A 17,573-nucleotide genomic window follows, 5' to 3' on the forward strand; every position below is an offset into this window, starting at 1 on the left:
ACCTTCACTTGTGGCCAGTGGATATTTTGTGGCCGCAGGCAAGAACTGGCATCGAGGACCTGCATAATGACCCTGGCATGCCAGAGGTGGTTTGGAAGCAGCACAGCAATTTGACCATCCCTTTCCTCTATGTTGGTTTTAGGGTGCAGAATTGCTTCTCGTTCGTGAACGGACTGTCGCCGGATATCAGAGTCCCCATATTTTCAAGATATGTTTTAGCCATGTTGGCTTATTTTTATGTTATTTTCCAAGTGTGTCGCACCTAACCGCACAATAGTGTGGTGCCATGCGTATTTGTGGCTGTGAATGGGGCTGTTTTTAATAGACGTGTGTAGGTGCAACAACGTTTTCATCATGGTACCTGCGCACATCTACATAGGGCATTGCATTTCTTTGCTGTGCTGGAAAATGTGTGTTCTTGCATGCGTTTCTGCACCACCAATGGTGTGAACAAGTCCTAAGGGCTGGTTCACACTATAGAAACAGTCTAGATGTGTTCCTGATGGGTTTTTTTCATGCCCTTTTGGCATGCATGTTTAGTGTGTTCCAGTACATTTTGGATGCGTTTTGGACATGTTTACATTGCATTTTTGTATCCCTTCCACTTATTTTTTTCTATTTTCTTTGTATTCAATGTAGTTAGGGACATGTGCGTTTTAGTACATTCAAGGACGTTTCAATGTGTTCCAGTACAGTTCTGTGCAGAAACAATGCAGCGCTGATGTTAACTATGACATTGACAACCATATAACCTTCTTTCTGTGCGTTTGTGATGCTGAAAAAGCAACTGAAACACATGTAGTGTGAACTGGCCCTAAAGGTTATTAGAGGTCAGGGAACAGGACTGACCAGGAATTGTGAATTCAATCAGACTAGTGGTGAGATACAATCAGCAATTGTATAATAATGTGAGATCTGAGCTGTAGCTGATAGAAAATGAGACACATTCACTTGATCAGTAAATAGATAGTTAAAGAGTGGGGCGGTGATCCATAGATTTGCATATGGGACAGGTGATGATGGGGTGGGGGAGGGGGTCAAGTTGTATAAGGAGACAGATTTAAAAGAGAAAAAAGTTACAATGAAATATACACGGCATGAAACTTGCACATGACCTAATTGGCAGAAGAACAGTACGCAAGTAACATTCATCCACTTTCTAGTCACTAGGCAAAATCATAATTGATTGATCAATATTCCTGCCACAACCCAGAAAATTGATCTCCATTTTTTTGGGATGTTGCTAAGACTGGGATTAGAACCCATGACCCAAGTGCTGTAAGTTCTGAGCTCTAACCACTAAACCACTGTGGGAAACACAGTTTGAGCTATAATGTAGAATAGTTACATTGTTTAAAAATGATAAAGCGAGCGCTGGTCAAATGATATAGACTAGTAAAATGGTATTACACAAGATAAATATAACCACGAACAGTAGTGCATGAACTCGTGAAAGGTCATCCACCCCTGTGACAGTGCACTACACTATTGAGCACCTTTCTGGCTCCTGTGGCTGAGCTAATTCCTCCCCAGGACCATTTGGGCACCCACCCTGATGGATGGATGGATGGATGGATGGAGCTGGATGACTAACCCATAGCTGCCAGCATACCGCTGCACCCCCAGATGTGCGATGTGTATAACCCATGCACATTAATACTTTTTTTCTGGTGAGTGTAGACCAGTCCCAAGGGTGGTTTACCTTTCACGAGTTCATGCACTACTGTCCGTCACGGAGAGACCACACGTGCCATTCATAGGCACTCTCTGAGTTGGTACTCTCACACGAAGGACATTCCATTATTCAGGAATGATTCTATGAACTTATTTTAGCACGATTTACCAGTTTACATCATTATTGCAATTCTTTGCACTTTTTGGTTTTTACATGCTTTCATTATTGATCACATGCATTTATAGCGCTGCACTTGTCTTTAACATAGAATAGTTATGTGATTAAAGAGAATGAAGATATATAACTATATTGGGAAATTAGAAGTATATAAATTATTTGAGATATAAGTGTGAAAATGTTTAACATTTGAATATAGAATGTATGACATTCATTAGTAAATGCAATACTTTCCTGATCATTTTGGAGAAACAGCAAAAAAAAAAAAATAGCAAAAGAGAATTTTCAGAATGTAATAGTACAGCTGTATTAGAATTTTCTATCAGGAAAACGCCAATGTTAATAAAGCCCGCGCTTATGCGCCATCTAGCGAATATATCCGGTATTGCACCTAAAGATGTGCCAGACGGGATACCTCATTCACTAATGGCAAAGTAGTCAGTAGACGCTCGTTAATGAGCTTGCTAGACGCTGGTCAGACAACTGATTGATTGACCGGAGTCTGCCTGAATGGTCAGACTCTGCTGATAGACTCACATCTTAGTGAATCAGGGCCATAGCGTCCCTCTATCACCTCGCCGTTCATCCTGTCACAGTAGGTATACGTGGGGGTGCGGGGTCTCAAAACTTTTCAGGGGGAATTTTATGTGCTTGGGTGTAACTTTACTTTTTTGAAAATTAAAAAAAATTTTCTGCTCAAGTTTTATTTTCATCACATAGGGGACAAAAAGTCTCCTATGTGAAGGCTTTTTGGTGACAGGTTTTCTTTAATGAGACATGCATGTCTCCTCTGTGCTCCACGCAATGTATTGCACTGCAGATCACATCGCATTACATTCCTTCCTGGTTTTGCTAGCCGGGGAAAGTGATACGGGGACCCGGAAGTGACGTCACACATGCCGCTTTCCATGTTACCAACAAGAAGGGGAGGAGAGCGGATGTGTGGCTCTATGTAAAGCCAGGAGATCCGCATGTTGTACACAGCCTTGATATGTATGAAACTATTGAGGTTCCCTTCAATCAATCAGGATGAACTGGGGGGTATAAATATGATTTTAAAAATGGCAGCTCTGTGGCTTATCTCTGGATATTGCTGTTTTTTTTAATGAGCTTTTAAATCATTGTCGTTTGTGAGTATATCACTATCTGCTACTTTTATTAATAAAAGTCATTTAGGTAATGCACTAGGCTGGTGCGCCCTCTGCTTGTTTCTTTGTATCTAGTGTTCTGGACTTCCCTGATCCTTTGAGGGCAGCAAGGCATGCAACATCCAGGATCTCGCATATGGATCCATAGTCACACCGAGTTCACCCCCAAGCGCAGGAGTATTGTGTGTTTACTATTTGATCATTTAAAGTGCCTCTGATTAACCCCAAATAAAGTTCAGCTGTTCTAGTAGGTCGCTTCTCGGCCTTTTGGCTAAGATCAAGTGTAGTATCTGTTCTTATCAGTGTCCAGTGGGGGTGCTCCCGGCCATTCTAGCTTTGCGGGGATGGCTGTTGTATAGTACCCTCACTGGTATGATGGGGGTCCGGAAGGCTAGTACCGGAGGGACAGAAACCGGGGAGCGCCATGATTTGTTCTGGGGCCTCGGGAGTATTTCCTCCGAGAAGAATGGAAAGACCCAGTACCTCCTGATTTGGACGGATCTACCTTGGTCTGGCCAGGGGCTGGGGACGCAAAAAGTCCGCAAACTCAGTGCCCCCTGAGGAAGACGCTCTCAGGGGTGCCACTAGTAACACCTGGGTGTGGGACAACACAGTGTGAAGATGGCACATGGTCACTGTTTTTCACCTCTTTTTGGACAGCGCCCTAAGGACCAGGTCTTTTGGCTAAGTCCAGGGCAATTTTTGCTACGGGCCTCAGGGCCTGGTCTGTGCACAATTTGGCACGGTACCACTTTTTTATTTTCTATTTATTTAATTTATTCACCTTCCACGTTTGTCACTTTTCTGTTGCTTATGTGTGTGTTTTTCACGGATGGAGGGTGTGGGTCCTCGGGCCTACCCTGAAGTCTAGGGGGAGGATGTGTGGCCTTTTGGTTCCTTCCTCCCCTGATCCCTAGGGGGTTTTCTCTCCGGGAGAACCCCCTGACCTAGTACTGGATGTCCGGCTTCGGCTGGGCATAAGGAACGGTGGTCCACCAGGCCTTTTGGCCAGGAGGACCAAATGGGAACCTTGTCCCTGTCAGGAGCTTCGTGCCCCGGGGGATCAGGGTAACGGTTCAACCCCTTCGGGGATAGGACAAACACACCCCTAAGTGCACTTTTTCGTGTGGTGTTCGCACTTGCACTTTTTTTGTGATCACTTACGGGTTTTTCGTTGTAGTTTGCACGTTTGCGGACTTAAAAAAAAAGTAGGTCTTTTCTGACATTTTCTTAGTCGGATCCTACAGCAAAAGCCTTGGTCTGCAGAGAGCTTCCAAAGCATCAGAGGGATCTCATTGTTAAAAGGTATCAGTCAGGAGAAGGGTGCAAAAGAATTTCCAAGGAATTAGATATATCATGAAACGCAGTAAAAGTGAAGACAGTCATCAAGTGGAGAATAAATGGAGCAACAGTGACATTACCAAGAACTGGATGTCCCTCCAAAATTGATGAAAAGACGAGAAGAAAACTGGTCTGGGAGGCTGCCAAGAGGCCTACAGCAACATTAAAGGAGCTGCAGGAATATCTAGCAAGTACTGCCTGTGTGGTACATGTGACAACAATCTCCCGTATTCTTCATATGTCTGGGCTATGGGGTAGAGTGGCAAGATGAAAGCCTTTTCGTACGAAGAAAAACATCCAAGCCTGGCTCAATTTTGCAAAAACACATCTGATGTCTCCCAAAAGCACAACAGCATGTGAAAAAATGTGTTATGGTCTGATGAAAACAAGGTTGAACTTTTTGACCATAATTCCAAAAGATATGTTTGGCGCAAAAACAATACTGCACATCACCAAAAGAACACCATACCCACAGTGAAGCATGGTGGTGGCAGCATCATGCTTTGGGGCTGTTTTTCTTCAGCTGGAACTGGGGCCTTAGTCAAGGTAGATGAATTATGAACTGTTCCAAATACCAGTCAATATTGGCACAAAACCTTCAGGCTTCTGCGAGAAAGCTGAACATGAAGAGGAACTTCATCTTTCAGCATGACAGCGACCCAAAGCATACATCCAAATCAACAAAGGAATGGCTTCACCAGAAGAAGATTAAAGTTTTGGAATGGCCCAGACCTGAATCTGATCAAAAATCTGTGGGGTGATCTGAAGAGGGCTGTGCACAGAAGATGCCCTCACAATCGGACAGATTTGGAGTATTTTTGCAAGGAAGAGTGGGCATATATTGCCAAGTCAAGATGTGCCATGCTGATAGACTCATACCCAAAAAGACTGAATGTTATAATGAAATCAAAAGGTGCTTCAACAAAGTATTAGTTTAAGGGTGTGCACACTTATGCAACCAAATTATTTTAGTTTTTTATTTTTACTTCCCTCCACCTAAAAGATTTCAGTTTGTAGTTCAACTGAGTTGTACAGTTTATAGATTATATTGAAGGTGGAAAAAGTTCTGAAATTATTTATCTTTGTCTCATTTTTTTACATCACAGAAACCTGACATTTTAACAGGGGTGTGTAGACATTTTATATCCACTGTATATAGAGAAGTATATTTTAATTACTTAGTTACATAGTCACATACAGTAGTTAGTCTGGCTACAAAAAGACACAAGTACATCTAGTTCAACCATAAAAGACGAAATAAAAATGTAACCTATACTCACAGTTGATCCAAAGGAAGGCACAAAAAACCCACCAGAGGCAATCGGATATTCCCTGGATCAACTATACTTATAAATATTAGTATCCAGTTATATATAATCTTTTGTACTCTTTTTGCACTCTTAGTCCTCTTGTTTTGATTGTATTGTAGCTGTACTGTCTCCCTTTATATTGTAAAGCTCTGAGCGAACTGTTGGCTCTATATAAGCCCTGTATAAATATAATATTATTATTATTATTATTAATAATAATATTAATAATAATATTATGTGAATCTAGGAAAGAATCCAGGTATTTTTTAAAGCAATCTACTGAGCTGTCCCGAACCAACTTTTGGGGGAGTCTATTCCACATTTTCACAGCTCTTACTGTGAAGAAACATTTCCATATTTGGACATTAAATCTAATTTCTTTCAGACGTAAAGAGTGCCCCTTGTCCTCTGTGATGACCTTAAGGTGAATAATTCTAAACCAAGCTTACTATATTAACAACTTATGTATTTATACATGTTGATCATCTCCTCTTCTCAAGAATCAATTTAGTTCCTCTAATCTTTCCTCATAGCTGAGCTCCTCCATGACTCTTATCAGTTTGGTTGCCCTTCTCCGTACTTTCTCGAGTTCCCCAATGTTCTTTTTGTGAATTGGTGCCCAAAACTGAACTGCATATTCCAGGTGAGGTCTTACTAATGATTTGTACAAGGGTAAAATTATATCTCTCTCTGCAGTCCATACCTCTTTTAATAAAAGAGAGAATTTTGCTCACTTTGGAAACTGCAGCTTGGCATTGCATGCCATTATTAAGCTTGTGATCTACCAGATCTCCCAGATCCTTCTCCACCATTGACTCCCCCAGTTGTACTCCCCATAGTATGTATGATGCTCAGCGCAATCCTCATGAAGGCCGCTTATGTTTTTGCGCAGGTTTCCCCCTTTCTTCCACCTGCAACCAGGCACCAAGTATCTTCCACAGCCAGATACACACACTCTTTTGCTCGTTGTCTTTAATGACCAGTCTAGAGGATGTTTGTTTTTGGAGTTTTATTGTAGAACTGGGGATAGGGATTGGGAATTCAGTAGGATACTCCAAAATCAGAGCTATTCACACTGAGGACATCTAGCTGATCTCTTAGTTGAGTACTTTTGAAGTCCTGGCTGAAAGCAGATAGCAGACTTCTCTTTAGATTGTAGCAGCAAGTAATTCAGGAGTAAGAAAAGTTCCTTTTTGTAGTAGTAGTAGTAGTAGTTACATGGCTGAGCTCCTCAGGTACAAGCCAGTTACAACAGACTGAGACAGCCCAAAGGTAAAAGTCTTTTGCAGTAGCAACAATTGTACAAGCTCTTAAGAACTCTAGCCAGTGTTCCCTTTCTTTTTCCGACCTATGCTGACTATCAAGAACCAGGGGGGTAAAAAGCACACAGAGTCCACAAATTCATCAATATCCATACTCACGAGGCCCAAGGACAGAATGGTTGCCTCCTTCCAATATTCCAAGCGAAACCCTCCAGTGATACCAGACAGAGCTTTGGCAGACAGCCCCCCTCAGTCAGCATACTGTAGAACCAGGGTCTCTCTCCCTAACTAAAGGCCCTCAGGTTGACCACCTCAGGCCTGTGTGGCAGCCAGTGTCCAGCCTGGCTTGGTTCAATCCTCTCCTGGGAAAGACAACAAACCCATGCGCTCACAAAAATACCACACCCAGCATGCAATGGGACTGCTCTCCCCTGCAATTGGCCAGGGCTGTATCCATATTAATGTTGTTTATTTGCCTAGTTCCCTTCCAGGTTCTGGAAGGCTCTCATAGCACACTCAGCAGAACCAGAGCATCATGAGCAGACCTGACTAATCCATCACAGCACTATGTTAAGCAGACAGCCCAACTAGATATTCCTGTTAAGCAGAGAAACACAGCTATTCTTAACCTAACTTTAAAAATCCTAGCACCTACCTAGGAGGGTGCTACATATGCATGCATATTCCTAACCCCCATGTGCATTACTTTACATTTATCAACATTAAACCTCATTTGCCACATGGTTGCCCAATTAAACAGTGCCTTGAGGTTGGTAACATCCTTTAAGGACATTATTCCATTGCATAGCTTGGTGTCATCTACAAAGATTGAAATTATTACAGGTACTTATATAGTGCTGTCAATTTATGCAGCGCTTTATATATATATTGTACATTCATATCAGTCCCTAAACCTCAAGAGGCATACAATCTAAAGTCCTTAACTTACATTCATACACATACTAGGGCTAATTTAGACAGGATCCAATTACCTATCAGCATGTCTTTGGAGTGTGGAAGGAAACCGGAGTACCTAGATGAATCCCACACAGACACTTGGAGAATATGTAAACTCGAATTCAAACCAATGACCCTAGTACTGCCAGGCAGAAGTACTAACCATTTAGCCACTGTGCTGCCCAAAAATTGCTTTTAATCCTAGACCCTCTATCATTTATAAATATATTAAAACTTTTTTTAATATTTTAATGAACGTATCTGTGCCCAGAGTTCAATTTTAACAGTAAAATGAATGGACCTTCTGACCTCAGCATTCCTAGATTGCATCAAGTTATAAACATTACATGTTACGATCCATTTTACAGTTCAATGCCTACGCATCATATTGCATCTAATGTTTATTATAACTACTACAGTCAGCCATATTTGTACTAAACTGAAACAGAACATGTTGCTGCTCCATAATAATGTTATATGAGACATTTAAACACTTCAGATTCTGGTTTGCTGGAGGAGAGCAAAATTATATTCTCTTTATCCGTTTCCACTGCCATGCTGGTCTTCCTGTCCTTTCTTCCTGACTAGATGGCAAAGAATGGCAGGAACTCAGGGGTCCAGAGTCAGTATGTAAACATCCCCATCCCTGAAGAGTAGGTAAGAAAAACATAAACTGCACTGCAAGCACCGATTTACATTAAAATAGAAATACACCAAAGCTAGGTGGCATTTAGTTTGCCAAAGCACTGTGTATTATACACAATAACTCCTGTTTATATAAATTAAATTTCTTGTTTTATTTTTTCTTCCCATGTCCCAAGTATTGTTGATCTCCTACTGCCTCTTAGCAGGCACTTCCTGTCTACATGCAAGTGCTCTATCTATGGTTGCATGGCATTTGTCAGGATAGGTTTAATTATGGTGGCAACTGTAGATCATGTCTGTGTATTGTGTGTTGAAATGGCCACATGTAGTCTTCATCTGAAGTCATCTGATGGGTTGTTATGCAGGAGCGCAGTCGGGAGACAAGGACGGAGCGCTGTCACCCTGTAACAGGAAGGTAACTATTAATGAAAAATGCATACTTACCAATAAAATATCAAGAAATACTCTCTAAGGCACAATCTCCTACTGACCTATTGGTCAATGAGATTTCACATTTGCCCATCGAATGGTTAAAAACCATAAGGAGGATTATCTTATTAGGGCTACACTGGGTGAAGTAAGTACAGACTTTGATGACTACAACTTCAATAGAATTTTCTGTTGTCAAAGACTCAGGGAGAGGTTCATCCCCCAGGCAGCATCCCCTGTCCCCCTTATTTCCTGTCATCCAGTCCCGACTAGAGCCATATCCGATATCCTGCCACAACCTGCATACTCACCTAATACACTTCACACTACTTCTATCCAGGGGTATCATAGTACTCGGTTGAGTCATCTCCATACACCTAAGCCTCGGCACAATAGGAACCGTAAAAAATTACAAGCAAAAAACACAGTTACAGATTCTATATCTTCTTCTAGGGGACCCATTAATGAGACTGTATCAGTCTCAGATTACATACCATCTACCCCCACCATCACATTGGTCTAGTCGAGACCAAGAATCCATTCTTCACATTCAGGATCAGCAGCCAATATTACATCAGCTCCACCATCCAACTTAGACAGGGAAGTACCCACCTTCAATACCACATTGGTTGAGCCAAGACCTACAGTTAATTCATCACCAAGTGTGTCAGCAAATAACCCTATTCTTATACCTGCAATGCCAACAATGAATACAGCCAATAGTCTTGTTTGTTGTGACAACAAAAATCTCATATGTAATGGCCTACCCATGGGCACTATAGGTGTTACAACATGTTCAGAATCAGTCACAATAGCAGATCATACCTCCGCAGCCAGAGTCTTTTTTAGTGAAAAACCCCCTTTCCGGCCCTAAAAGAAATATTGGAGAAGAGGCAGGAGAGGGGGAGTTAGTAGAAATAAAATGGAGAAGAAAGATTTGCAAACTGTAAACATTTTTAATCTCTCCAATCACATTATTTCCAGTTCCAAAATGTCCTTACTTAGTCAGGGACTTAGCTTTGTCCCTTCCGCACCACATAACTGTTTACCCTTTATGTCGATTTAAATAGATTTATCAAGAACCTCAGTGTCAAAGGCTATTACAACACCCACGCCCTCAAAACCAACTCTGGTAGTGGTCCTAGTAATAATTCCCTTCTAGGTAATTCACTGAAAACTATGTCACTAGATGATACTGCCCTGGCTCATCTGGAGGACCTTTATACAGAGGATGATGAATATTATCTCACTTTCTTTTCCCAACATCTCCCCCCACAGCCTTTCGACTGAGATCCATCTTTGACCCCACCTTTGCCAAGGACCCATATCTACAATGTTTTTATCAGGTGGTATATGATACACATGTGTAATAGAACCTCCAATCCACACATTCACAGTCTAATCTTACCACTATGGAGACTAAAGAGCTCTGCAATCCATACCAGAACCATGAACTGATAATCAAACCAGCTGATAAGGGTGGGGGGATCAGAGTTCAATATAAAGAATCTTCACGCATATTATCCAGGGCTGGATCTAGCCTCTCTGATCTGGGGTACAGTAAAAAAGAGTCAGGGGGCATAATGACAACACTGTGCAAATCACTGACAGTCTGTCAATACAGTGTCACAACCTGGGAAACACTAGTATGTATTATGCTGTCATTGGAATAGGGTGCTTAAACAGAGCCTGTGTCCCCTTATATCAGATGTATTGTACCTATAAGAGTTCCTATTTACATTAGGAGTCCTCGTCAGAGTACCCCTTTATTTTTTTCAGATTCCCATTAGAGTACCCCCTTATATCAGGGTCCCCATCAGTGTTCTCTCATACATCAGGGTCCCCATTAGAGTAGTCCCTTACATCAGATGTCCCAATCAGAGTGCCCCCTTACATCAGGTCTCCCAATCAGAGTGCCCCCTTACATCAATGTCCCCATCTGAAAACCCCCCTAAGATCAATATCCCCATCAGAGTGCCTCCTTACATTTGATTAGTTATCCCCATCACAGTGCCCCCTTACATGGATTCTCCCCATTAGTGTGCCTCCTTACATCAACTGTCTGCATCAGTCTGACTCATGAATCAGTGAATGCACTTTCAGAGACCTGGGGGGGGGCATGATTCAAATCTGGGGGGGGCATAGCCTACCCCAGCACACCCCTAGATCCAACCCTGCTATTATCTGACACCAGTATATACATACAAATAGTTTAGATGTAAATCAGTACCACAGTTTAAAGAGGAGGCCCATACAGCTGCAGTCATCATCCTGGTATAACCACTCACAGTCCAGTGATGTACCAGTACATCACTGGTCCTTGTTGGGTATATATGCTATGTTCTTTTTTTTATGCAGTCTGTGGGCTGAATGAAAAAAAGAGAAGAAATCTCTGTCAGAAAACGTGTGTGGTATGCCCACCATTAGAATATACCGCCCTGCATCCACCCACTTCTAATGGTGGGCACACATGAAATGTTCTTTTTTTTGTTGTTCAGCCTGTGGGCTGAATGAAAAAAAAAAGAACCTAACAGATTCCTCTATTCACATCGGTCAATGTGGATGAAGAAATCTCTGCCAAAATGTATTTTTTTAAATATATATCGAAGCATAGGGGCCACCCACTGGCCATTCCTGGCCCCCATGCTTCGATACATATGCTCTTTTTTAGCTGTGGATGAAAAATCTCATCCAACAGTGCTGCACGCACTTACTTATGTATATTCTGAGAGCAAGACCCTGTTGCTGTCAGAATAAACAGGTCGCTGTTGCAGCTAAATGGCATCCCTGCAAAGAAAACAACAATGGTTAACAATAAAACAGTAACAATAAAACAGTACCTTACTAAAACAACTTTTTTTATTGAAATATGTGGCAAACAATATTATAAAAAAAAGTAACAATAAAACAGTAAAATCGTAACAGTAGAACAGTAACTCAACAACAACAAAAATAACTACAACTATTTATAGTTTTTACATTTTTAAAAAATATTTTTGTACTTGTATTTTTTATGGGGTTTTTTACTTTTTTTTTAACTTAAACAGATTGTAGAGTCTCTCAAAATGCAATTGCCAATTTCCTGACTACCTAACATCTTTCGAGACCCTGTGCAAATATGTGCCTTGAACTGTGCCATGTTGTACCCTATACTAATACTCCACTAGTTTGTGGTAGCAACAGAAGCAGTCCTTGAAGCAGAGACCAGGTTGGCCAAGACAGAAGAGACATAAAAAGTGGGCGTCTTGCCTAATTCCCTGTCTGCTACAGTCACGATATCTTTTTTTGGGGTGTTCTTTGGGTTTGGGTACCAGGAATGGCATTGGGAAAATGCCTCTCATGTAGCCGGCTAACTGCATCTGGGTTGCAGGTTTGGGCCATAGCACCTTCTGGATACAAAAGGGCCGTGATGATCTCTTCCTGGAATGTTAGGAAGGATCCACTTTGTCCAGCTGTTTTGTAAAGCACAAAAGCATTATATAGAGCCAATTGAAATAAATAGACACTTTTTTGTACCAGCGTCTGGCTTTTTGGGAAACTAAGTACGGCTTCATCATCTGGTCGTTGAAGTCCACCCCTCCCATGTTAAGGTTATAGTCATGGACACAGAGGGTCTTCTCAACAACACCAGCTGCCATGGCAATTTGGATGATCATGTCTGCGTGAATGGAAGAAAGGACGAAAACAGCCCATTTATCCTTCCACTTCACTGCAAGCAATTCCTCATTTCTCAAGCAGGTTTTTTTCCCCTTTCTAAGATGGGTATTTACAAACCATTGGGGGAAGCCTCAGCAATTAAGTCGCACATTGCCACATTCGCCAATTCCAATATTGTACAAATCCCTAAATAATGGCACACTTGAATACAAATTGTCCAGGTATAAGTGGTACCCCATATGGAAAAAGGATGACACCAAGTCCCAAACTATCTTGCCACTGCTCCCCATGTAGTCTGAGCATCCAGGGGGCTCCACCTGACTATCTTTTCCCTCATAAATCCAAAATTTATATGTATAGCCTGTTACCCTCTCACAGGTCTTATACATCTTGACCCCATATCTGGCACGCTTGCTGGGTAGAAATTGTTTGAATGCAAGGCAGCCAGAAAAACTAATGAGGGACTCATCATCAACACCGATGTTTTGCTGGGGAGTATAGACATTTGCAAATTTTTGGTTAAGGTGATTTACAAGAGAGGCCGAATTTTGTGGAACCGGTCAAATTCAGGGTCACCCTAAGGACGGCAGAGTGTATTGTCATTGAAAAGCATAAAACGCATTATAATCTTATATCTATGCCTGGCCATGGCAGCAGAGAACACGGGCATATGATGAATCATGTTTGTGGACCAATACATATATATAATGCATACAGCTCCAAAAAATCAAAGGGAGTCAGTTCACCAAAAGGTAGAGTGGCACTAGTACTGGCACTCTGCAGCATATGATGCAGAATCATCATGCAATTGTAACATCTTAGCAACCTGGGAACGGGGTCAGGTACGCCTGACCTTAGCAGTGACCTCTTCTCCATTGTCTGAGCTATATGTTAGTATGTTAGGGTGCCGCTGCTGTCTACAGGTTTGTATTCTGAGGAAGATTCTGTCAGTGAGACAGACTCTTCTCTCTCATTTGACATGCTCAGAATCCTGTAGGCCTCTTCACTAGAGTACCTTTTGTTGGACATTTTGGCCACTAAATTTATAGGTACCTAGTACGACTCACGGGAAAAAGAGCACCTGGCTGTCATGGACTGCTTTAACCGCTACAAAACAATTTACCGGCAAGTGCTAACAGAGATCAGGCCTGATTCTGCGAACACTGCTGTTTTGTGTGCAATATATCAAATGACTGTGATCTGCTGACACTGCACTTGCTGGGAGAGAGGGGGAGAAGGGGGGTAAGCATAGGGGCTAAATGCAGGTGCTGGCTGGTGCCAGGGCTGGTTCCGCTAACGCTGCATTTTTGGGGATACTTTACTAATATGAACGCTGGTCTAGTGCTGATCTGATCAAAGATATTGATCCGTTCAGACACTATACTAGCAATGGAGGATTATTATGTATGTGAGCATGTTCCTGGCAATCAAGGGTTTACATGTGATGACTGGTGTAATGATGGACAATCTGACGCTATCTGGGAGGGATGCTAACTGACGCTAACACTATCTGAAGTCGAACTAATACAGCGATCAGTAAAAATATCTGTACACTGTACTAATGACACTGGTGACAGGGCAGTGAAGGGATTAACTGGGGGGTGGAGGTTGCAATCAAGGGGTTAAATGTGACCTAAATGTGCTCTAGCTGAAATTATGTAGTGCTTTTGCTCACATGTGTCTTCTTTCTTCTCTCTCTGAGACGAAATGTGCCCAGAGAGAGAAGCTTGCCTTATTTCCTGTACCTGTGTAAGTGTAAACACAGGGAAAGGAAGATCTGTGATAAGCCAGGGATCAATCATCCAATTTAGACTGAACATCTCTGGCCTAAATCGGATGATTGATCCCTCAGGGACCGAATTACGGCACCTGTGGTTCGGCCGGCATGTGCACCCCCGAACCGAAATCACCGCGGGAGCATGAATCATGTATATACACGGGATTTTGTGTACCTTTTCCACCCTCTACCAGTATTACTGCTATAGGGCGGACGGGAAGTGGTTAAATTGTAGGTAAATAACAGCTCCGGACTGCTTACTTTTTTTGTAACTAACACAGTGGGTGATTTCCTTAATTTATACCAGACTCTTATCCTGGATGAGGGACTGGTGTAGGTGCTAATGAGAGGCCCTGCACAAAAAAAGAACAAAATGGGTTTGCCTTTCATAAATACATACCAGACACTGACTGATGAGGATCTAAGTATGAATGTCAAGAGGAATCCCACACAAGGAAAAAGTTTAAAAGAAAATTGGTGTAGGGTTCCACCAAATTTTATACGAGTCCCCTCATGTCTAGTATGGATTTTAAGCAGGAACACCACTCATAAAAGAAGCATGCCTTCCCAAATCTATACCAGACCCTTATTTGGGCATGCAGGCTGGCAAGCGAGGAAAGGGGAAGTATCACAATCAGGAAGCCCTCTTTAGAAATAAGGGATTCCCCAGTGATGTCATTAAGCAAATATGGTCAGTCTACCCCTGGCAAGGTATATTCCCCATGTTTAGAGCATGTGCCATGGCATGGTTTGGGGGAGGGCAGGCACACTTGTCCCCCCCCCTTCCATTCTGGTCTGTCAGACTGCAGGCATTGCTCCAGTGTGAATTTGGGGGGTACCCTACAATTTTATTCCTTATTTTTTTGCATAGGGTTCCCTCTTAAAACCCACACCAGACCTGAACGATCTGGTATGGATTTGTTTTACACAGTCCTCATCCCGTTGTTTACATTCAGCTGAAAACTGGGAACTGCCAACTGACAGTTGAATGGGCCATGAGGGCATGAGCCATGGTTGTTAGGTTGCTGCCAGCTGCCAGTTTCTTAACAACCAAAAGCCATGAGAAAGAAGCTGTCACATTTAGCAGGGGTAAATGTTGCTAAATGTTTCACTTCTCAATGAAGCCAGTGGTTTGGCTCAACTACACACCCATTTATATCAGCCTTGGTTACAAGCTTTAAACAAGCACATTTTGGTGTAAACATGAATTTTGAAAAAATCTTTAGCATCTTCCTAGTAGTAATGCTACAGTATTAAAAAAAATGTGCAAGAGAATGCTATCCAACACTGAGTGGTAAAGAAAAATATCAAGAATTGAAGAATTTAACTCCAGAAAATTTATTCAGAACTTTTTTTTTAATCATTGAAAATAAATGGTTTTATCACAACAGAAACACAAAGCTTTTTTGAGGTAAGTACTTAAGCCTATTATGCTAGTATTTTATGCAAGAAACCCATAAAAAATAATTGATCCACGACATAGGCCTATAATATCTGGTTGTGGCTACTTGATGAAAAAAAAAAATCAGTATTTACATTATTAGGATCCTACATGCACATGTCCTCTACTTTCTATTCTATGTTAGAGATGCCTCATTCAATTACAGTCTTAAAAAGGATGACAGTATCTATGGATGCTCTTTTAATTGGTTTGGACAGTGAAGCTCTATACTCTTTAAAACCATCCAAAAATGATCTGATAATTGTAAAAAAGATTATTGAACCAGACGGGACTCAATAAGTTCCCATTTTTTTTATTTGTTGTAGAATGTCTGAGGTTTCTGCCCTACCACAATGTGCTCCTCTTTGACCAGCATACCTACCTAGAGGTTCAGGGCACGTCAATGGGTACCACTTGTGCCTCAATGTTCATAAATCTGTACCTGGGAGGTAGGGATAGGACATTTTTGGAGATGAGGGTCTCCCTATGTTCCAGTGCCACATTCTGTCATGCCACAGGTACTTAGGCGACAGAGTTTGAGAAGATGTTGAAGACATTTGTCCAACAACAACACCTTTAACTTGAAATGTACTTACTGTATAATATCCAAACCAAGGAATTGTCCTCTTTAGATTTCCACAATTGTAAGGACCTACAATATTAAGGCTACACTAATCTCCTTAACTTTACTGTCCTAGATTGGCTCCATTCAAACAATGGGGGGTCTAGATAAACAATTACAGTAACTTGAAAGTCATCTCTAGGCTGTACTGTGGTGCATTCCAGCCACATCCTTTTAGACCTCCCAGCCTGATCTGTTTTAAACTGACCCCCTTTTTGGGGTGTTAGCTGCGTCTTTTCAGGAAGTTGTAAGACAAAACATGTCAGGGTCCAAGGCATCCATGTTAGGAGATCAACCTATATGCTCTTACTTTCAGCCTTGCGGATTTCCTGTTGTGAAAACCACCTATAATAAATGGGAAACATGTATACCTGTACCTAGGTGAGATCCATCTTTTATTTCAACTTTTGCCTGGCACAGCACAGCAACCTAGTTTCTTTTTGTATTACAGATTGCTACTCAAGCCATCACTAAGCAGAGACTCTTCTATGTGCTTTCATCATGCTTCATGGGATGAAATGCCGGAAATAAGAAACAGACACACAAAAGACCTTGAAAAGGCTGCAGGAAATTATGAAAAAGGGTTAGCCAACATAATATTAATAAAATGCAAGTAGCATATAACAATCATAATAGGCCTATCAGTTCAGGTCTGCCTTAACCACCACAAAGAATTCATCAAATTTGTTCAGCTCTGAGCTGAACCATCCCCTTATTAATACAAATGCAATAGTAAACAACATGAAAATTATTAAGGCGAGATTTAGGGGAGATGGGCCACCGTCTGTCTCAAGCAGAAAGCCAGCTATTTAAGGGGGAATCCATGTGCTATCTGAAAAGAAAGCTGAAAGTTGATTGGTCAGAAATTCTATCTCTTGAATGGATGACAACAATCCAAAGGAGTGGCTGTTGCTGTGCATGGTTACCACCTTATATACCTGCTGCTATCAAATAAAAAACAAATGGTTATTAGCCCTCCTTCCCAAATTAAATGCATTTATATATTTAATTATTTTTAACAATCTTCAAGTTCTGTGTGTCATCCCATGTGATCACTTCACTAGTCACTGTGGTTCTCTTTAATTAGATGAAATACAGGAAATAAAAAAGATTAACATAAAAGAACCTGAGT

At 41.6% G+C, this 17,573-nt stretch overlaps 1 pseudogene; it reads left to right on the forward strand.

Moving 5' to 3' along the window:
* The first annotated feature begins 3,251 nt into the window (after window positions 1-3,251).
* LOC149473789 (U2 spliceosomal RNA) lies at window positions 3,252-3,367 on the forward strand (annotated as a pseudogene).
* Window positions 3,368-17,573: the final 14,206 nt, after the last annotated feature.

The sequence above is a fragment of the Staurois parvus genome, unplaced genomic scaffold (assembly GCF_062004578.1).
Source record: "Staurois parvus isolate SC_StPar_1 unplaced genomic scaffold, SC_StPar_1.0 ptg000011l, whole genome shotgun sequence".
Classification (NCBI taxonomy): domain Eukaryota; kingdom Metazoa; phylum Chordata; class Amphibia; order Anura; family Ranidae; genus Staurois; species Staurois parvus.